Here is a 22489-nt window from a genome sequence, read left to right on the forward strand (position 1 = left end):
ATTTCAAATATATACTAGAGAGTATTTTTCCTACAACTCAATCCCAATTCCAATCAATGTTGGAAACTCTGTAAAGTCCATTCAACACAGGCTACTTATGATAAAGCCTGAAAACTGAAGGGAAATTCCATTGTGGGTAGTCAGTATTATGTGTAAGTCTCCCTATCTGGAAGATATCAGAAGAGAGGAAAGAATGAGAAACAGAAACCACATTCGAATCCCATTGGTTTAACAATACAAGGATTCCTTACTGAAATCCTTTTACCAAGTATTTAAGATTGACAGTGCACTGAGTTCTGTGGCTGTGACAGAATAAAATGAAGCCCCTGAACTTTGGGACGTTACATTTCAAAAGCAGGGAAAAAGATAGAATTTGGCCAAAAAACAAACAGGATAATCCCAAAGTCTAACAAGTATTATAGGAATGGAGTAGCTGGAGTAGCTGGAGTAGCTGGACAGAGTGAGTAAAGGAGATACTTAGGTCTGTGCTGTCTCATGCAGTAGCCACGAACCACATGTGACTTTGCACATTCAGCATGTTGTTAGTGGGACTAGAGAGGTGGCTCAGTGGTTAAGAACACTTGCTCTTGTGGAGGGAGGATCCAGGTTTGGTTTCCAGGACCCACATGGCAGCTCACCCCAGTGTGCGGCTCCAGGTCTAGGGATCTGACACTCTCTTCTGAACTCTGCAGGTACAAGGTGCATACATGGTGGGTATAGTACAGGCAGGCAAAACACTGGCACACATGATCAGAACCTAAAAATATCCCCATCGCTAGTCCAAACTGGGATGTGCTTTAAGAGGTGGTTAGTTAGCCTTACTATGAAGAACAAATGAATGCAAATTATCTCCTTAATCTTTTCTTTAACAGAGCAGGGGATGGCTCAGTGGAAGCACAAAGCCCTAAGTTTGAATCCGGTGAATCCACGGAAAAGCCCAGCACAGCTGTGCACACCTACAACCCCAGTATTAGGGATTGGAGACAGGTAGGCCCTTAGAATTCACTGTTAGCTGAAGCATCTCCAGACTCACTGACTCTGTCTCAAAAAGTAAGAAAGATGTACAAGAGGACATGTGGTGTTCTCCTCTGACATCCACATGCATGCAAATGGGCCCACACGTGCACACGCATATGCACTTATCATGAACACAATTTTACACTCAATTCTCAGAAGAATTCTATTTTAGATATATTGGACTAAACCAAAAACATTACTGAATTATCTTTAACTACGTAGATGTTGCTACCTAAAGCTCGTGCGTCTGTCCCATTTTATGCATTAGATGACAGCATAGCCAGGAAATGCTACATATGGAGGAAAGAACACACTGGAAGACAATGGCCAAGTGAAGGTCTAGGGGACCTCCACAGGCAGCACCATTTGTAAAGAAGCTGAGGTGAACATGGCTTGAGGAGAGGTGAAGAGAGACAGGATGCCTGCACAGATGGAGCAAGGGGCAGCAGGAGTGAGAGGGCCCCTGAGGTAAGGGCTCTCTGCCCACGCAGAGTTTTACCTTTTATGTAAGTACAGATATGACCATACACTTGTAGTTTCTGTGCAGCAGTTACACAAACTTCAGTGGTCACCGTGGGTTCTCTTATAAAATAATGCAGCAGAATGCACCTAGAATACCTTCAGCTAATGCAGCTTTAAACTGGAATATGCATTATTGAAGCCCAACCCCAAGGTCAAACATCCCCCATCCACACTCTTAAGCCTCTCCAAACAGCATCACCAAGACTGGTGGCTTAAATGAGAAGTCCCTCGTGATCCCAGGAATTTGAGTACTTGATCCCCAATTGGTGCCAACTGTTTGGGGAGTCAGGAGGTGTGGCCAAGGAGAAGGAAGTTCACTACTGGGGGCAGAGGGTTTTGAAGTTTAAGAGCCTCTCACAATTCCTAGTTTGCTCTCTCTGCTTCTTGTTTTTGGTTCAAGATGTGAGCCTCTGGCTGCTGCTCTGGCCATGGCTGCCTGCTGCCAAGTTCTCCACCCTAACAGTGATGTCTCTGGAACCGTAACCCCACAACCAACCCTTCTTTCTTTAAGTGGCCTTGGTCAAGGTGTTTTATCACAGTGACAGGAAAGTAACTGATACTGAATGGGAATCCAAGGTTCACCTGTAATGTGTGTGATCAAGGAGAGAAAATATTACAACTAGCCCCTCTGTACTCATTAGTCTATTGACTATAAAATTTTCTCTTGATCGACTTCCAGAAGAAGAATCTGGATATGGGTTTCTCCTGTCTCAATGGAGTACTAAGATTGTATCAAATCACTTAATGGCCAAAACAACAAATACAACTTGCTCTCATGCAGATCCCAGCTCTAACTTTTCTACAGACACACTACATGTGGATGCAGGGCATGAAAGTACACGGAGGTTACTATAAGGGGGAGGAGAGTAACAGAAGTCATGTGACATGAATAGGGAAGGAATAATCCCAGGGACATAAAATGCAAGCACAGACAGAAGGGGAGGGAGGGAGGGAGGGAGGGATGGTGGGAGGGAGGGAGGAACAGAGAGTATTGACTTAAAGTTATGTATGAAACTTCAATTTTAAATACTGGCAGGGAGACTTTGCTTACGCTTTTAAAATTATCCAAGAACACTGTCAAGATTGTGCGTAGTTAATCTAATTCAAACTCAAATCAGTCACTGAGACATCAACATCACAACCAAGGCAGAGACCTTGTTGCGTCTGAATCACTGGAAACCAGTGTGTGGCTGAGAGGGCTGGGTTGCAGGGCTCAAGTGGAGTTAGGAGTAAAGCAGGTATATCCTTTTTCTTTAAAGTTCCTTAATCTCTGATGTAACAGAAGGATGGGGTTACCTTACTCTGATGCTTACAATGCTGAACTCACCGTGCACAGACATGCCTAGACCTCAGATTTAGCCTTGTTGAGAATCTAACAAGTGAAAACTTCTGGATGGTGACGTGGTTAAATATGTTCCAAACACATCAGCATCTTGCCTTTCTAAAGCACAAGTCTCCACTTAAGGAAAACAAACAAGAGTGGTAACAATCTAAACTAATGTTAGAACACAAATAGTAAAGTTCTAGGTAATCTTATTGTGAGATCAGTCAACACCACAAGGAAGGCTCAAATTCTATGCTGGTGCAATTAATTCCCCCAGGTAAGTTTCCTGGGCAGGGAAGAGCTATACATAGAAGAAAGAAATACATCCAACAAGTTAAAAACACTTCACTATCCCATTAGTTAAAAAGACTCCACTATCCCATTAGTGACCTCTCTGGCAGGCTGATATTCTTACTGTAGGTTCCTGAATGCCATCGGATGGAGTTGGGGTGGGGTTGGGGGTGGGGTGGTGGTCATTTTAGCTCTAAGGCATCTATCTTCCCGGCATACTAATTACAGAGCCTGAAAAGACAGTCTCCAGAACGCTGACATTTACACTCACAGTAAGAGGAAAAGCTGTATGGTTGGGCTACACTTCCGATGCAGTGATCGTTCCTACAAATATCAGACCTTTGAGCTCAACCAACACATTTATAGTTTTGTTCCCCCCCCCCCAAGGTTTTAAGGATAGCAATGACATTGACAGAGGGGAAATTAGAGTGGAATTCAATCCACTTTACTCACAATCCAGATACTCAACAATCCACAACTTAGGGGTAGTTTGAGAGTCTCAGGAACAAAAATGATGGCTAATTTTGAGACTCTAGGCATGTACAAGAACGGTGCCTGAAAAGCAGAGGCCTTGCAGAGTCTGGTTTACAAAGTCTACTTAAAACGCAATCACACTGAGGTCTGCGGGAATTAAGTCACTTGCCAAATAGTGACCCAGTGTAGGAGTAGCTCAAGTGCCTGTTCTTCCCTGCTCCCCACTTCACATGTGCACGCCTGTGAGTTAAAAACCAAGTCACAACACTTTGCCAACATCAGTATTGTGAAAGCCTTAGTGGAATTTCCCAAGCATATTACATGATGTGTTCTCCTCTACTGTTATTGATATAAATTATATTAATTATGCTTATGAAAACATGGATAATTAACAAGGGAAGATACAGTAAGAAACAAGCATTCACAATGGAAGAAAACCCCTACACCTATAGCGAAAAAAAGTTATTTATTGGCCGTCTTTCTCTTTGTGTGTGTGTGCGTGTGTGTGTGTGTGTGTGTGTGTGTGTGTGTGTGTTGTGTAGGCACAGAGTTGTGTAGGCCAGAGCACATGTGTCTCATTCTGTTCTCTGCCTCACTCATTTTACACAGACTCTGTTGCCCACCCAGAGCTGAGACAGTATCCAGTGCACTCCAGGAATCATTTTGGCTCCATCCTCCCTGGAGCTGGGGTTCCAGGTCCTTGTGGCCATACCTACCTTTTCACATGGTGCTAGATATTTAAGCTTGGATCCTCGTGTTTTTGTGTAAACCACTCTTACCTACTGAACTATCCTCTCCATGTAAGAAATGGCCTAAGCTTGCCAACCCTAAACTTGGTAGACATTTTCTCACACTCAAAACAAATACATACGTTTCTGGCTAACTAATAACCAAATTCTAACTAACCAATCAACTTCTCTCCCAACTCCTTCCTATTTTCTGTGATTTTTTTTTAACCTCTTTCTTTCGAGAAACCAAGGAGTCCTAGGACCTCAGATTTCTTTTCCCCTACTGTCTAGTCTCAGATTCCATCTTAGTACATCTGGGTCTGGTCTTACTGTGAGATCAGTCAATACCACAAGGAAGGCTCAAATCCTATGTTGCCGTAACAAATTCCCTCTAGAAAGTTTCCTGGGGGCGGGGATGGGGTGGGGGAAACTATGCACAGAAGAAACAAATACAACCTGGTGTCCCATCCGTTTTAGGTCTGATTCAAAATCCGATTATTTCTTGCTTTGATGACGTTTATCTCAGGCCACCTATATTAGATAATGCCAGCTCCTGTTGTCATGGATAGGAGTACTTATTTCTCATATACCAAGTGTCTGAAAGCAAACACTTTCAGTTACACTGAGGAATCAGACTCTCGGATGGCAACTTTGCCCACAGACTAGCTCCTCTTACAGTGGCAAAATGCTGGTATAAAGAGGTCAATTGTGGCCTGGAGACAACCACCTTTTATCAGAAGACGACCTCTCTTCAAGTTTCTTTTTCAAATACAGAGGACATTTCCTAAAGTGTCTCTAAAAGGCTGCCATTATATCTCACTGGCTAGAAATGGATTTTGGATCCATTGTAAAGTAGATTCATCCTTGGGCTGATAGGGTCTCTTATTCTGTATCCCAGGCAGAAGAAGGAATCATGGTGGAAAAGCAGAATTCAGTAAGGATGGTTGTTTCAGGGACAGAATACACACACCGTAGGTTGGCAATTAGTTGTCTCTAACATTCCCAGACTTAACACTGAGCTCCATTCCGTGCTCTAGGTTTTTCTAGAGTTTCTCCATGCCAACCCATTCCATAGACTTTCTTAGACAATTAATGTATGATAAAACTGTGTAGTGTATCAATAGAGTGAAATAGGACTTGGAAATTAAAAGAATTATTTACTGATATTTTCAAAAAAGTTGATTAATTAAAAGTTATTCAACGTGAATTTTCACGTGGCAAGCACATTGGAAGCACCTTCTCTTGAGTTTTCGACATTTGTCAAATACTTAAGGCATTACTGCTATGTGAAATCTGATATAAGTGAAGTGACCACGGAAGTTATTTTCCAGTCAAGCAATTCAAAGTTGACCATAGGGCCTTTCTTGTGTTGAGTGAGGTAGGATGTTATTGATGGAGGTGTTCATCTATTGAACAAAAGGCTTTTCTCTGCTGTGAGTTTCCTTGTGTCATAAAAAATGAGTTGATTCCCCAAATTCATCACTTACCTACATTTCTATGGTGCGGCTTTTTCTCTAACAATGGATGTTTTAGAGATTAAAGTTTTATTAGAACTGCTTCATGATTGCTGCTTCCCACTGTGAAGTTAGAGGAGTCTGGCAGGTATGTATTTGCAATAGAAGGTTTTTCCTATATCCATCATACTTAGAAGACCGTGATCCTGTGTGAGATCTCAGGCGTAATAGCCTGGAGGTGCGCTAAATAATTTTGTGTACACATACGCACACTCATACACACACACAGAGAGGAGGGGCTTTTCTTTGCTGTGAAACTGCTCATACTGAACAAATTAATTTTTTTTGTGACTGAAAATTATTCCACATTTGTCCAGTGTAAAAGGCCTCTCAAAATTCTGGCTTGTTACACTATACTGGGCAAGTATGGGGCTGGCTGAGCCCTTCTGGAACGTCTCTGATATGCGGGATTACAGATCTCCAAAAATGAAGGCTGATCTTTTCCCCTTCCAAAGATTGTCTTGTGACTACTGAAAACTTAACAAGCATCTTACATATTAGACGTTTCACATGGCCAGTACCCAGTGGGTACTCCCGGCTGGATAGCTGGTTCAATTTTTTATTTTATGTCTAACAATCTTACGGAGGTAAGCTTCAGGGGTGTGAGGATCTGTTGAAGAAGTCCGGGTTCCCATCCTGCACCCTCCACACCAACCACGGGAGCAAGCTTAGACCTCCACCATCATGCCCTTGACCAAAGCTTTAGCTAACCAGGAATCCATGTTGGCCTCTGTCCCTGGGGTACCTGGTAAGGATTTGGAAATCGGAAGTCCCAGGGACAGCACCAGCGAGAAGTTCTCCAGCATCACGTTGTGGTACAGGAGCTTCTGGGCATCATCAAGGAGACCCCACTCCTCCGCGGTGAAGCGCAGGCACACGTCCTCCAGGCTCACGTAGCTCTCGCCTTGGTTGGCAGGTGCCTCCGCCATGGCCGCTCAACGGGTTCTCAACCTCCTCTGATCTCTGCAAGAGACAGCAAAGACGACGACACAGTGGGTATCTGCGACACAATGACGGCTCAGGATGACACACTGAACGTCACCGACGGGCACGGAGGACCCACCTGGGAGGTCACCTGTGTCGGATCACACGGCCACACGCTGCAGGTGCCACCACTGGACAGACCCCAGCCGAAGCCCTCGCTTTAACCGACCTTCCATGGTGACGTCACCGGAAATCCCGCCCCACCCCTGCCAAATCCTGGAGCAGCAGCCATCTTTGCATGAGGCTTCAGGGAAAGCCATTACAAAGCCCAGAGGTCTCAGCTTCAGGTCCAGTCACATCCATTCTAACTGTTGGTTATCTGAGATGGTTGATAGGTATAATCATACATATTCTGCAAGCCATATTTCTTACATTGAAATATCAGAAACTATCCACTTTTTAGAAAACCCTTACTGCCTGGGCTAGAACCTTTAGGATACTGTTCATTAATATGGAGAATATGAGGTATTTTCTATTTTTATTTCTCACTCTCATTGATTCTATAAGCTAATGGGACTAAGTGTAGTATTTCCATACGTACGGGGGCAGTAAAAAACTGCATTAGTCTACTTACTATAGGTATTTGTTATGCTTATGAAAATTACATTTAGGAAAATTTATTACTTCTAAGCAAGGTCTTACTCGGTAGGACAAACTAACCTCCAATTCCTTGCAATCCTCCTGCCTCTGCCTCCTAAGTGCAGATTAATGGTGTGAGCCAGTCACACCAGGCCGGGAGGATTTTTAAAATAATAATTAGTTGCCTGATACTACTAAGCAGTATGTCCACACCATTTGGATTGATCTCATTTTTCTCATTTTAGGCGTTATTTCAGTTAAATGCCTAGAATAATGGGTCTCATTGGCGTTTCCATTCATGTATGTATTGTGATATAGTTTAAACATATCCTTGAATTACTATCTTTTGTCCCTGTCATAGTGTTTGTTCCATTGCTGTGAAGGGATACGAGGACCACAGAAACTCTTACAAAAGAAAACATTTAATTAGAACTTGCTTACAGTTTCAGAGGTTTAGACCATTGTTTTCATGGCAGAGAACATGGCAACACACAGGCAAACCTGGCACTGGAGAAATAGTGGAGAGCTCTGCGTCCTGATTGGCAGGCAACAGGAAAAGCGAGACCATTGGACTTTTGAAAGCCCAAAAGCCCAGCCTTAGTGACATACCTCCTCCAACAAGGCTCCACCTACTTCAACAAGGCCCCGCCTCCTAATCCCTGCTGAGACCCATTATCACCTGATGACCAAGCATTCAAATATACAAACCACCACAGTCCCCTACAACTGTGATTCCTTCACTCTTCCCAAATAGTCCCCCTCTACTTCCATATTATTATTATTATTATTTTAATTTAAAATTTTTTTATTATACCTAGATTCTACATGTGAGAGCAAATGTGTCTTTGTCTTTCTGTTTTGACTTATATGTCTTTAGATGGTGATTTCCACTTTCAACCATTTTCCTACAAGTGGAATAATTTTGTTCTTTTTAATGGCTGAGTAAAGCTCTGTTGTATTCAAGCTGTACCATCAGTGTATTGAGAACCAAGGCTTAAGTCACATGATTCAGTATGGGCAAGCACTGCCAGAAACACCTCATTTTTATTATTTTATTATTATATTTTTTACCACACTCACACGTGACTCCATACGGACCCACAGTTGAAGCTGTGCTCTGCTCTGTTCCACTGGTTTCTTTGTGTGTTTTGTCAGGGCCATATTGTCTGTTCCTTTTTTTACTCCTACAGCTCTGCATTATAATGTTAAATTGTGTGCTATAACATCACAGGCATAACTTGGCCCATTCACTATCCTTTGTGATTCTATTTTAATTTTAGTATTTTTTTCTATTTCTGTAAAGAATGGCATTGGATTTTAATGAGCATTGCACGGCTCCATAGATTGCTCCTTGTAATATAATCATTTTCATACGAGCCTTTCTGTCTTCTAGGGTCTTCTTCAATTTCTTTTTTCACCATTTTGAAATTGTGGTTGTAAAGGTCTTTCACAGCCTCATGTATTCCTAGGTATTTTAGTACACACGCACGTGTGTGTGTGTGTGTGTGTGTGTGTGTGTGTGTGTGTGTGAGAGAGAGAGAGAGAGAGAGAGAGAAAGAGAGAGAGAGACAGACAGACAGACAGCGAGACAGAGACAGAGACAGAGAGAGGAAGGTGAATGGAATCTCTTGACTGATTTTCTCCACAACATGTTATGTAGGAAACAGGAAAGCTTGCTGATTTTTAGATGTTGGTTCAATGCCCCGATGTTTGCTGGGAGTGTTTATTAGAACCAAGACTCTTTGGGTAGTGTGTTTAGGATCTTTTAAGCATAAGATTCATCACTTATGCTTAATAGGGATAGCATTGGCTTTTTTCTCTTTTCTAAATCAGTTTTGTTTGTTTCTCCTGCCTTATTGCTCTGGCTAGGGTTTCAAGCACCGTTGTGGGTGAAAGCAGAGTGGGGGACACCCTCTTTTATCCCTAACTTTTGAGGAAATGTTTCTGGGTTTAATTTCCCCAGAGACTTTATTATGAAAGGATTATTAATGCTGTCAAGTGCTTTCCCTGCATCTATCCAAATGATTGTATAATTTTTTTCCCTTTGATTATATATACACACACACTCTCTCTTTATTACAACCCCTTAGTTGTATGTCTGGAAATCCTTGTGTCCCTGGAATGAACAACTAGGTAGTATCATATGAAGTTCTTCATGTGTGCTATTGAATTTGGCTTTCATTTAAGAATTCGTACTATAGGTTTGTTGTTGTTTTTTATGTTTTGCTTTCATTTATTTGGTTTGGGGTAGCACTAGGCTGGTGGAGTCTGTTAAGTGTTCCTTCCATTTATGTGTTATGGAATAGTTTGCACAGTCCACTTAACTTCTTCTGTGACGTGAAAGGTGAACACATCGCCTGATTATAGCCTTCTTTACTGAAAGATCATTATTACTTCAATGTCACTGCTCATTAAAGAAGCATTTAGGTTTTCTATATCCTCTTTGTTCAGTTTTGGAAAGTCTCATGTGCTCCAATTTTTTTTCAAGTTTATTGGTATGGATGTTTTCAAGGCTCCTTTGTTTAACATTGGTGGAAAGAATTCCTTAATGATCTCTGGATCCCAGAGGTGTCTGTCATAACACCTCCTTTGTGTGTAATGTGGATCTTCACCCTTTCGTTTGGTTATTATGGCTAAGAGCCTTCTTAATAAGCAGCCCTCTCTTGAGAGCAACCTGCGCAGTACTTACAACATAGAAAGAACAACTGCTACAATAGCTACCACCAAACAAGTCAAATGCAATAAAATTCTATTTTAATTAACTTAACTAATGTAATACAATAAAATTCAATTAGAGACAACTGCTATACCATAGATAACCATAGGCAAAAAAAGTGGAAAAATAATAGAGAATGATCTATGAATTTAATTAGTTAGGTTTAAAGAAATAGTACTAAGAGGATGTGGCCAAGGGAGGGGAATAAGAAACAAGGCTAAGAGAAACAAAAAGGATGTAAGGGAAAGAAAAAAAAAGCAAGATTGAAAATATCTTATTATCAAAGAAGACAAATATATTAATACACTTAAGCAAAAGTACAAAGGAATAAAAAAGTTACAACAAAATGACAAATGGTAAAACCAATACTAAAAACAGAGTAAAAAAAAAAAACCAAACAGGGGGCTTTTTGTTTTGTTTATGGAGATGCCCCTTTCTGAGTCTTGTGGTGTTCAAACCTACCAGGTCTAGTAGGGTTGTACTATCTGGCACTAGGGTAGTCTCAGTTATAGCTCTGAAGGGTCTAAGTTCCTGGGTCTCAGAGAGTTGGGGGAGAAAACCGAGCATTACGCTTCCTAATGGAGAGAGAAAATCAAGGGAACCTGACATTTTGCTTTCTGTTTTCAGTAGTGTACTGGTTGGTTTTGTGTGTCAACTTGATACAGGCTGGAGTTATCAAAGAGAAAGGAGCTTCAGTTGGGGAAGTGCCTGAATGAGATCCAGCTGTGGGGCATTTTTCCAATTAGTGATCAAGGGGAGAGGGCCCCTTGTGGGTGGTACCACCTTTGGGCTGGTGCTCTTGGGTTCTATAAGAGATCAGGCTGAGCAAGCTAGGGGAAGCAAGCCAGTAAGAAGCATCCCTCCATGGCCTCTGCATCAGCTCCTGCTTCCTGACCTGCTTGAGCTCCAGTCCTGACTTCCTTTAGTGATGAACAGCAGGGTGGAAGTGTAAGCTGAATAAACCCTTTCCTCCCCAACTTGCTTCTTGGTCATGATGTTTGCGCAGGAATAGAAACTCTGACTAAGACAAGTAGTCTATCTCCAAACTAGTAGCAAGCCCATATAATCATCTGTAAGAGAGGAGGCTTGAGCGATCTAAGCAACCCCTAGTCTTGGACATATAGCTTTCAGTCCCATACAGCAACAGACTGTATGTAGCAGTGACCTGTCTCTGGAGGCCAAGCAATCTGACAGCCACCACCTCTCAGTCTCTGTAGGAATCCACAAGGGATAGGCCTCACTTCTGACAAGAAAGTTATGGGCCACTGCCACTTGTTTCGAAACTCAAACTCTTGGCCACTAAACTTTCTTGGGGGCATCTGTGTAGGTCTGACCCTTCTTGCCAAGTACAATAGCCAATCAGACTATTGTATCTATGGTAGGGGGTACCCTGAATTGCTTCCAGGACCCCAGATAGCTCAGTCTCAAGCAATGATCCCTATCTGAAGATGGTGTTTGACTATATAGCATTCTGAGATAACAATGGGCAACACAACAAGTTTCTTCTCCAGTACTGGCTTGGTACTCAGCAAGAGTCACTGTGGGACCTAATGCTTCCACTAGGCTTAAGTCTTGTGAGAATTGTGTGTGTGTGTGTGTAGAGGGGGTGGGTGGGTGGTCTGTAGCTGGAATTCTAGTCTAGTCTCGTCAAGTCTAGTCTAGTCTCGTCTAGTCTATTCTCACAAGGTCTGCCTGGCTTAACTTAAGGTTTGAGTGTCAGCTTCTCCTGCCCTGACATGAGGGCAGCCACTCTGGACTGCCATCTTTGTTGGCTTCCCCTTTCTGTTTCTCCATGGTTTGAGGTGTCATGTTACCTTTTGTTCTCTTCTGCCAGTGGGGTAATGTGCTGATTCCACAGCAAGGTTTGTAGCCACATGTCACAAAGTGGCATGGATACCCAGGCATAACACTGATGAACCAAAACAGAAAAGAATCTGTCACCCTCCTTGAGTCCTCATATTACCCACCCTTTCCTCTGAATATGGTCTTTCTGCTTCTGTCCTCACTTACTGGGATTAGAAAAGGAAAATTCTGCCATCTTACCTCAGAAGCCTCCATTTATTTTTAATCACTATTCATATGTCTCTCCCAAAAATTGGCCCATTATCATCGCTGGCATCAACCTACATTGGCAAACACAACCATCATCCAATCACTCCAATGGTTAACTAAGAATAAACATCCCAAAACAGTATTCTGAGGTATAAGCATGTGCCTTATGTTGCATCGCTAAAGATATTTAAAAATAAAAATATTTATTTTTAAAGCATTTATAATAATTGGCAAAGTAGTAATATTCAGACACTAAGATGGATTCAGTCTTATGGAAAAATAACCCTTAAGTAGAGCTTTCTGATGGAGAACAATGAGAACTGTAGGTGGACCAAAATTTCTTCCCATTACAAAAATTTCTTTAGACCTCAACAGTATTTCTCTTATGTTTGGGCTCTTAACAGCTCACAAATTAGATCACTTACTTCCGAAGGTTAAATACAAAAGAGTAAATGATGCTTTTATCTCCTTTATCCTATTAAAAACCCTATTAAGATTATAAAACTTTTACTTGAAGCTACCTTTTAAGAGTGAGTTTTCATATGCCAGGCTTCATTTAATAGCTGAGATTTATTTTAATTAAAAAATTCTTCTAAAAATGTTTTAAAGGAATACTGGGAGTAGAGATTGTCCCAGAAATTCCACTCACATCCCAGTGGACAGGAAGAGGGTAATGACCAGTGCTTCTTTATGATGACGGAAGCTTGGTAGAGGCCCACCTGTTAGAGACAGACATTGTAGGAAGGAGTGAGTCAGTATGGAAGAGGTGGCTGATCATGGTACAGTCTTGGGCACAAACAAGACAGAGAATTCCAAAAAAGATGCAAGAATAGAACTTACCCACTTAAAATGAAAAGAACTGGACAGGACTAACAGTTACTAGCTGTTAGAAGTGTTAGAGAATTTCAACGGGTGAATGGAGAAGAAAAAGTTATTTCCTAAATGATACAAATTTATAAGAGTTGGCTTGTTTCCTTTGTTTTGTCAAGCTGTATGCTTCCTTCACATTGGGAACTTTCTTGGGATGTGTGTGTGTGTGTGTGTGTGTGTGTGTGTGTGTTTAACCAGCATATGTTGAAGCACGGTGATTATCAACAGATGGCACTCACTATAGAGTAATCAGGACTAGAGTTAGCTGCTTTGGGTGAAAGACCTGCATAGCCACATATTAAAATTTCTTCTTAGGCAGCATTCATTTTCTTCACAAAGGAGTCACTTTTTTTGTTTGATAAGTAAATATTTGGTACATAAGGGTAGAGTGGAGGATGATGGAGGCTCCTACCATCCACTGAGGGGTCTGTGGCATCTGCACATGACCAATGCAGTACTGTCCATTTTGGGACCTACCTACTTAACAATTCCCAGTTCAACACTGTTTAAAAAAAACCAAACAAACCTTATTTTACCTACCTTTGGTAAGAAGCAGAATAATCACATTGGTTTTGTAGAACCAAAAGAAATGCACAGAGGTTTTTTTTTTCCCAACATCTATACTTCAATTTATGGAGAGGTCACAATTCTTTCTTATTTACTGTCTCCTCATGATTCTTTCCCACTACGAAAGACACAGAATGAGATGGAAACTATTGCTGATCTACAAAGCAGAATCTAATAGAAAAGAGGAGGAACCAGTAAAGGTCACACATTTTGAATAGAAATTTTATAGAGAAATTTAAAGTAAACATTGAAGATTGTTGACATGGATACAATACGATATATCCAACAATCTTAATATTAACAGTCACTGTCATAATTTTATGAAGCATCTATTAAATATGAAGTCTATTAACAGGTATTAAAATGATGGCTAGTGCCCATAAACAGCTTTTATGATGTGCTTAGTGCTGAATTTCAGAGGACAGAAAGAATTGTCGGGAGACAGGAAAAAGGAAGATGAAAAGATTGATTGATTATGACTTTCCTATAAAGTGTAGCCTAAAAGCTATCTCTACCAAAGGTAATTAGGGAAATTATGAGACATAGAATTAGAAAATAATTCAATATTTCTTAGCAAATATATTCATAATAGCCCACATTTGTTCAGCTCAATTTCTCTTCTTCCTAATTAATGTTGTCCAAATCTTTTTATAGATCACTTTTGCGTAATGATGAAACATTTTTGTTTCTATGTTTATGTCACTGATCACAAATGCTTTCTCATGTAATAATGTGAAATGATGCTGTATTCTCCTTTCCTCATGCCATTTGTAGTTAAAAATCATTTGTAAAGTCTTCCCTTTCCTTCCAAGCATTCTATTTATTTTCTTGTGTTGCCTTTTCAAGTTTATGTCAACATCCTTTGCTATGCCTTAGTTATTATCACTTTCCTTATTAGTTTAAAAACCAATGTCATCTTTATATTAGCCCAAAGCTTTTCTTCCAGTTAAAGTACAAAATTAGATTGAATTTTCCTCAGAATCTCTAAAAACATAAATGCTAATAACAGTAGAATTATATATCCAATATACCACCTTTAAAATGATTGAAACTATTATAAAGAACCTATCTGGACTATGTGGTTTAAAACAAGATGTAAATTATTGCTACTATGCCGAATAGAATTTAATTGGGGAGAATGAACCAATGAAGATCACATACTGATAAATTGTATTGTAAAATATGGTATAGATGATAAACCCTAATCTAGATATTAAGAAGAGAACATGTATAGGAACAACTTATTTGAAAACACACATGGTATGCACTCACTGATAAGTGGATATTAGCCTAGAAACTTTGAATACCCAGGACATAATCCACAAATTAAATGATGTCCAAAAAGAATGGAGTGGCCCCTGGTTCTGGAAAGACTTAGTGCAAGAGTATAGGGGAATTCCAGAACAGGGAAGTGGGAAGGGGTGGATGGAAGAACAGGGGGACGGATGAGGGCTTATGGGACTTGCAGGGAGTGGGGACCCAGAAAAGGGGAAATCATTTGAAATGTAAATAAAAATATATCAATAAAAAAAATTAAAAAAAATAAAATCTACAATGGCTAAAAAAAAGAAAAAAAGAAAAAAGAAAACACACATTTATGTCTACATATACCAACTGTGACAGAAGTTTTCTTCTTCCTCTTTAACTTCACCTCATCTATAAACGTTTCCTTTACTTCTCTGTGTTCTTTCCTGGTGTTTCCCCCCTTACACACTTCTCAGTTTCTTCTTTTTTGTTTAATCCCTTCATCATTTAATGAAGAATTCCTTAGCTCTGCATGGTACAACAGAGAACAGTGCTTTCTCTCTTATGATGGTCCTTTCCTATTGAAAAGCCTTTTCTGCTCCTGCATGTGGATGCTTCTTCTGGGGTCCCAGGTTCAGTGGGCAGCAACTCTTGCTTCCTTTAAAGAGTACTAGTTCCTCATAGAAAATATGAAAGGTTGACATCATGGTTATTTGGAAGAAAACTGATAGATCATAGCAATGAATTTATTGGCCCATCCTTGTCACTAGCTTATGACAGTTAATGGCTTTAGACCAAGCTAACAAACTTTTCTATGTAAGATATAGGAGTTTGTGCATGCTAAATAATGCCACCACAAAGTATGTTTACTTTCTAACCCTGAAGACTATGAATATCACATTATATGGCATAAAGAACTTCACAAATACATTTAAGTTAAGAAAGTTGACATGAAAAACTATTCTCGACTGATTGAGAGGGTCGGTATAGTTACAACTGTAGTTATAAAATGTACTCATAGGGAGTCAGTGTTGGAGGGGAAGGGATGTGATGGGGGACGGGATGTTGTAGGGAAAGCAGAGATTGGAGTGCTAGGACTTGAAGACGAAAGATCTGGGCACAAGCCAATACACACAGACTCAAGAAGTGGAAAAGGGCAGAGTCCCCCATCAGATCCTCCAGAAAGCATAAGCTTAGTGACAACTTGACTTCAGCCCAGTGATGTGACCTTGGACACATGACCTGCAGAACTGTAACAGTGTATTCTGGTGGTTTTAAGACATCAAGTACTTTATTATATCAGCAACAAAAAGCTAACACAAAGTTGTCTTAAGTGACTTGTATGTTTGTCTTGAACTCTAATTGCTAGTTCACAGTGAGGACCTAAGAGCCCTGGACCACATCCCTTGTATGTCTTAATGAGTTGTGTTCAAAAGAACATATGATAAGATAGCAGCTACTCAAGCATTGCTTGTAAAGATTGAGTGTACCTCAAGGAGGGAGATTGAAGAACAGTCTTGTTTTAAGAAATGTCTTGCTTTAAGGACATCAGCTTCCTCCACACTCTGTCCTCAAGCATCATTCCAACTTCCTCTCATAGTCTCCTCAGCTGTGCAGCCTCAGCCTTCCCTCACTTCCGGAACTAGCCCTTCTGCCTTGATTCCTTAGTTAACATCCTCCGGAAAATGGTTTCTTAAGAGTGTCTTGAACACCAGCCAGTACAAGCGTTCCTGAACGCTCTCCTGGCCACCTCAAATCTTGTCTTTCTCAAGCATGTCATCTGTCCTGCTTCCACTCCGACTCCTCCAACCTCCTTTTGTCTAGTGTTTTCACATCTCTTCCTTCTCCGTTAAGTAGAAAGATCTTGAATGTTGCATCTGTGGCCTATGCATTTTGGTTGTTTATATTTGATATTTCTTGAATTAAAACCACAGAAGACTAGAACCAGGTAATCAATAATCTCTTCTCAGCTAATATACCTCTCGATTCAGAACTCCGTGTAGGGAAGGTTGTGACGACACACAATCTGAGAGGGCCTCAGCCTCTTTGCTTTCCACAGCATTTTAAAATACTGTAGCCGTCCTCAGTTTCACTTTCCCTGAATACCATGGACAGATAGGAAAATTTAAACACATCTTACTTTTACAATTTTTCCAGTCAGAAGATCAAAAGTTAATTTCAGAGCTTAAAGAGATTTCTTTAAACGCCGTGTGTTGTAATTTATAAGAAGATCATAATCCCTTCTGATTTACTAGCGCCCCATAATTCTTTCTGTTCTTTGAAATTCAGGATTAGGCACATTTTAAGAACATAAAAGCTTTTTAGGGGTGTCAAGAGCAATCATTGATAAAGCCTCCTTATTCCCTTGATCCAAACCAAATCCTAATTAATGAAAGCACTCCGGTGCCTGAACAAAGGCAGTTTATTCCACCTGGCTGTATTAGACTGTATTCCATTTTGGACTGAATAGGAAACTAAGAGGTGAAGTCAGTTCACTCCAGAAATAACCTCCAGCAGTAAAATGCCTGGCTCTTTGCTTATTTCTTTAATCACAACGGCTGCTTAGACAAAACCTTTCATTTGGAAAGATGGAGGTTCATAAAATGAATAGGCAGTATGAAAGTGGGAGAGAGGAGAGAGAGAGAGAGAGAGAGAGAGAGAGAGAGAGAGAGAGAGCTCTCGTGCGTACTTGTTTTCAGATAGGCAAATAGGCTACATTCTCACCATATGTCTGTGAAGAATCACAAAGAGAAAGGAGCAGATGATAAACCTGAGTTTTGTTGTATCAGCACTCACATGATCTACCATATTCAGTGGACAACCTCTGTCTTGGCTGAACAGAGGCATATGACCCCACAGACATATGCTTGCTCTGAGGGTAGGGGAGTAGTAGTTGTTTGGATGGAGAAGCAAGCAGATGTTGATCTCTATAGAAGAAAAAACTGCCACTTCCTCTGTGAACGAATATCTCTGGTATGGTCCTGCCTGCAAGCTTTTTTAAAAATTAATTAATTAATTATTTTATATATTTATTTATTTTCTATATTCTTTGTTTACATTTCAAATGATTTTCCATTTCCCTATCCTCCTCTCCCCATTTCTCTGTCCTGGTAATCCCCTACAATGCTGCATCAAGCCTTTCCAGGACCAGGGCCCTCTCCTTCCTTCTTCTTGGGAATCATTTGATATGTTAATTGTGTCTTGAGTATTCAGAGGTTCTGGGCTAATATCCACTTATCAGTGACTGTATTCCGTGTGTATTCTTTTGTGATTAGGTTACCTCACTTAGGATGATATTTTCCAGGTCCATGAATTCATGAATTCATTGTTTTTAATTACTGAGTAGTACTCCATTGTGTATATATACCACATTTTCTGTATCCATTCCTCCACTGAGGGACATCTGGGTCCTTTCCACCTTCTGGCTATTATAAATAAGGCTGCTCTGAACATAGTGGAGCATGTGTCCTTATTGCATGCCAAGCAATCCCCTGGGTATATGCCCAGGAGTGGTATAACAGGGTCCTCTGGAAGTGTCATGCCCAGTTTTCTGAGGAACCACCAGACTGATTTCCAGAGTGGTTGTACCAACTTGCAATCCCACCAGCAGTGGAGGAGTGTTCCTCTTTCTCCACACCTTCGCCAACACCTGCTGTCTCCTGAGTTTTCAACCTTAGCCATTCTGACTGGTGTAAGGTGAAATCTCAGGGTTGTTTTGATTTGCATTTCCCTAATGACTAATGATGTTGAACATTTCTTAAGGTTCTTCTCATCCATTTGAAATTCTTCAGGTGAAAATTCTTTGTTTAGCTCTGTACCCCATTTTTAATAGGGTTATTTGGCTCTCTGGAGTCTAACTTCTTGAGTTCTTTGTATACATTGGATATTCGCCCTCTGTTGGTTGTAGGATTGGTGAAGTTCTTTTCCCAATTTGTTGGTTGCCATTTTGTCCTTTTGGCAGTGTCCTTTGCCCTACAGAAACTGCAATTTTATGAGGTCCCATTTGTCAATTCTTGATCTTAGAGCATAAGCTATTGGTGTTCTGTTCAGGAAAATTTCCCCTGTGCCAATGTCCTCAAGTGTCTTCCCCAGTTTCTTTTCTATTAGTTTCAGTGTGTCTGGTTTTATGTGGAGGTCCTTGGTCCACTTGGAGTTGAGCTTAGTTCAAGGAGATAAGAATGGATCGATTTGCATTCTTCTGCGTGCAGATCTCCAATTGAGCCAGCACCATTTGTTGAAAAGGCTATATTTTTCCACTGGATGGTTTTAGCTCCTTTGTCGAAGATTAAGTGACCATAGGTGTGTGGGTTCATTTCTGGGCCTTCAATTCTATTCCATTGATCTACCTGCCTGTCACTGTACCAATACCATGCAGTTTTTAACACTATTGCTCTGTAATACTGCTCAATTAGACAGTATAAGGAGGTAAAAGGGATACAAATTGGAAAGGAAGAAATCAAACTATCACTATTCGCAGATAATATGATAGTATACTTAAGTGGCCCAAAAAAACTCCACCAGAGAACTCCTACAACTGATAAACAATTTCAGCAAAGTTTCTGGTTATAAAATCAACTCAAGCAAATCAGTAGCCTTCCTATACTCAAAGGATAAGCAGGCTGAGAAAGAAATTAGAGAAAAGACACCATTCACAATAGCCACAAACAATATAAAGTATCTTGGTGTGACCCTAACCAAACAAGTGAAAGATCTGTATGATGAGAACTTCAGGTCTCTGTAGAAGGAAGTTGAAGAAGACCCCAGAAAGTGGAAAAATCTTCCATGCTTGTGTATTGGCAGGATTAATATAGTAAAAATGGCCATCTTGCCAAAAGCAATCTACAGATTCAATGCAATCCCCCATCAAAATCCCAACTCAGTTCTTTATAGAGTTAGAAAGAGAAATTCTCAAATTCATCTGGAATAACAAAAAACCCAAAATAGTTAAAACCATTCTCAACAGTAAAAGAACTTCTGGGGAAATCAGTATCCCAGACCTCAAGCAGTACTACAGAGCATGCAAGCTTTATAGACAGATACTGGGTCACCCACACAGACTGATAGATATCTCCTTTGGCGGCTGATCTCCCAGGGACACAGTTCACAGGCAACAAGTCTTTTCCAGTCCATTCTCCATGTTTGGGACATGAGTCAGGGCAACACAACTTCAAAGCCAAGATTTGGGATTGATATTTATGTTGCTGTTCCCAGTTCCCATTCAACAAATCACAATGGCACTGCTATATTTTGGAAAAGGCCCCGGGAAAGAGGCTATTACTCCAAAAGAATTGGTGTCTGAAGCAGAGTAAAGAGTGTCTAGTTCATTTAAGAACAACAACAAAGTCCTACTGAATTCAGTTCATTCTGTGTACAGTGAAGTACATGTATTATCTGCCAAGAACAAATGTAGTAAATGAATACTATATGTATATCAACAAAGTTATTGAAACTCTGAATCATTCTACCACACTTTAATGCTTTAAAAGAGAAATTAAAGCAATTGTTTGATCAGAGTGTTTTAAAGATGGAAAGGCCCAGAGCAGAAAGAGAAACTTCCAGGCTAGATTTCATTCTTGGCAGACTAGTATCTGGCTATTGGTTGATTTTCTAAAATTAAGTGTTCCTTGCTTCCATCCTTAATTATTTGGATGAATCACATTCTAGAGAAAACAAGTGTGTCATCTCAGCGTCTGTCTTCCAGTGGGACATGCAGCCCACAGCAGCAAGCACATCTTTGCTTTCATAGGAGGCACACACTGTAGCCAAAGTAAGTCCAAGTTTTGACCTTCTCTTCAGCGTCCTGTGTGTCATCCATGGGGCAGTCAGGCTGAGCTTTCTGCGTCTCCATCTCCTCATCCACGAATAAGAGAATAATAGTACTTATTGGTGATGCCAAATAGGACGCGATGTGTCATCCATTCCACCATCTGTAGACACTACAAAAGCAACAGCTTTTACACAGGGAAAAGCACCATTATTTATGCAATGGATATATGAAATATCCTTTAGAGTATTGGACATTCCTTCAATTCAATTCCTTGGATTGTATATACATTCCATGATATACATGTGCATCATGTATATCCCTTTTGGAGGCTGACAGAATATGTACCTAGCAGGAACTAAATAGGTATTTGTTCATTTGGCTCAAGCTCAGATTTTTCTCCAGAATAAAACTCTACTAGCTTTCCCCACACTTCTGTTCCCTGTACTTTGTTTAGTAATTTCATGGTTACCCTCTTGGATTAGTTTCCCAGTTAATGGCATACAGATGAAGAAGGAGACATTGCATATCAAAGGAGAAAACTTAGTGACACAGGCAGGCTTGTAGTACCTACTCGGGAAGCCAGGGTAGGGGCAATCACAAGTTCAAGGCTTGCCTGGGCTACAGTGTGAGTTCAAAGCTACTCTGAGCAACTTATCAAGACCCTGAAAAAGTAAAATTCAGAGTGGGAGACATAGGTTAGTGGTAGGGAGTTTACATAGCGTGTCCAGAGTGTAGGTTCAACACAGTACCGGAGGGCAGATGGAAACAAGTAAAAAGGGAAGGCAGCCATATTCTCTAGTGCAGTGTGGGAAGGCAGCCATGGTTCTCTGGTGCAGTGTGAGAAGGCAGCCATGTTTTCTGGTCAGTGTGGGAAGGCAGCCATGTTCTCTCTTGAGTGCAGTGTGGGGAGGCAGCCATGTTCTCTGGTGCAGTGTGGGAAGGCAGCCATGTTCTCTCTTGGGTGCAGTGTGAGGAAGCAGCCAGGTTCTCTCTCTGGTGCAGTTGGGGAAATAAGTTCTCACACCCATTTTCAAGATTAGGGAACAAAAATCAGTTGAGTAGCCATGCATATTGGACATGGTTACAGGACTTGGTCCTGAAGGGTGCTATCCTATATCATATCTCAAAAGAAGCTGTCTCACAAGGTTAATATTAAGGTCATAAATATATAACCTAGAAGACAGTTGTAAATTTTATCTCTATTGTTGCTGTCAGAAAAACAGCAACAATAGAGATAAAGAGTGAAGGCCAGAAGGGTTTGTATAAATTTCCAAGCACGGAGGGTTTTTCAAGAAAAGAGGTGATCGGGCAGAGGACTCAGAACACACAGAGGAGAATCCTCTGAACCACTTCTAGTTCCTCTCTGTCCATGAGAGAGGGCGTCTTTAAACTGTGAACCATAACACAAGCAGTGGGACTCTGAGTTCCCAATGACAGTAGGAACAGTGAGCACAATGTATCTGCCCTATTTGTCTGAGGTCAAGGTTTATATTCAGATAGCCTCAAGGTTATAAAACGGTCCACGTGTTTATCCAAAGGCCAGCTTTAGTTGTCCCTGCATTTATAGGCATAGAAAAGATGCTGTGTGCCCACCTCTCTCCTACAATCTGGTCAAGCCTCAGCCATGATTATCTCTCATACCTCTCCTGCCCTTCTGGGATTCTGCACAGGCTCAGAATCCTTTTAAACGTTCTTTTCTCCTTTCCATTCTTTTTCCTTTTATTCCTGAAACTGGCTCATTCAAATGAACATTTTTTCCCTTCTTCATAAACAAAAGAGTGAGGTATTTGAGACAAGCTTGAGAAAGCAGAGTACCCGCAGCTGAGGTGAGATGGTCGT

General features: G+C 40.7%; 1 non-coding gene across 1 annotated transcript; it reads right to left on the reverse strand.

Annotated features, from left to right (window-relative positions):
• Positions 1-11977: 11977 nt before the first annotated feature.
• Positions 11978-12083, reverse strand: LOC127674256 (small nucleolar RNA U13). The gene has a single exon (XR_007975313.1). It is a non-coding gene; the product is annotated as a small nucleolar RNA U13 (small nucleolar RNA).
• Between the last annotated feature and the right edge of the window lie 10406 nt (positions 12084-22489).

Source organism: Apodemus sylvaticus, chromosome 23, assembly GCF_947179515.1.
Source record: "Apodemus sylvaticus chromosome 23, mApoSyl1.1, whole genome shotgun sequence".
Taxonomy (NCBI): Eukaryota; Metazoa; Chordata; class Mammalia; order Rodentia; family Muridae; genus Apodemus; species Apodemus sylvaticus.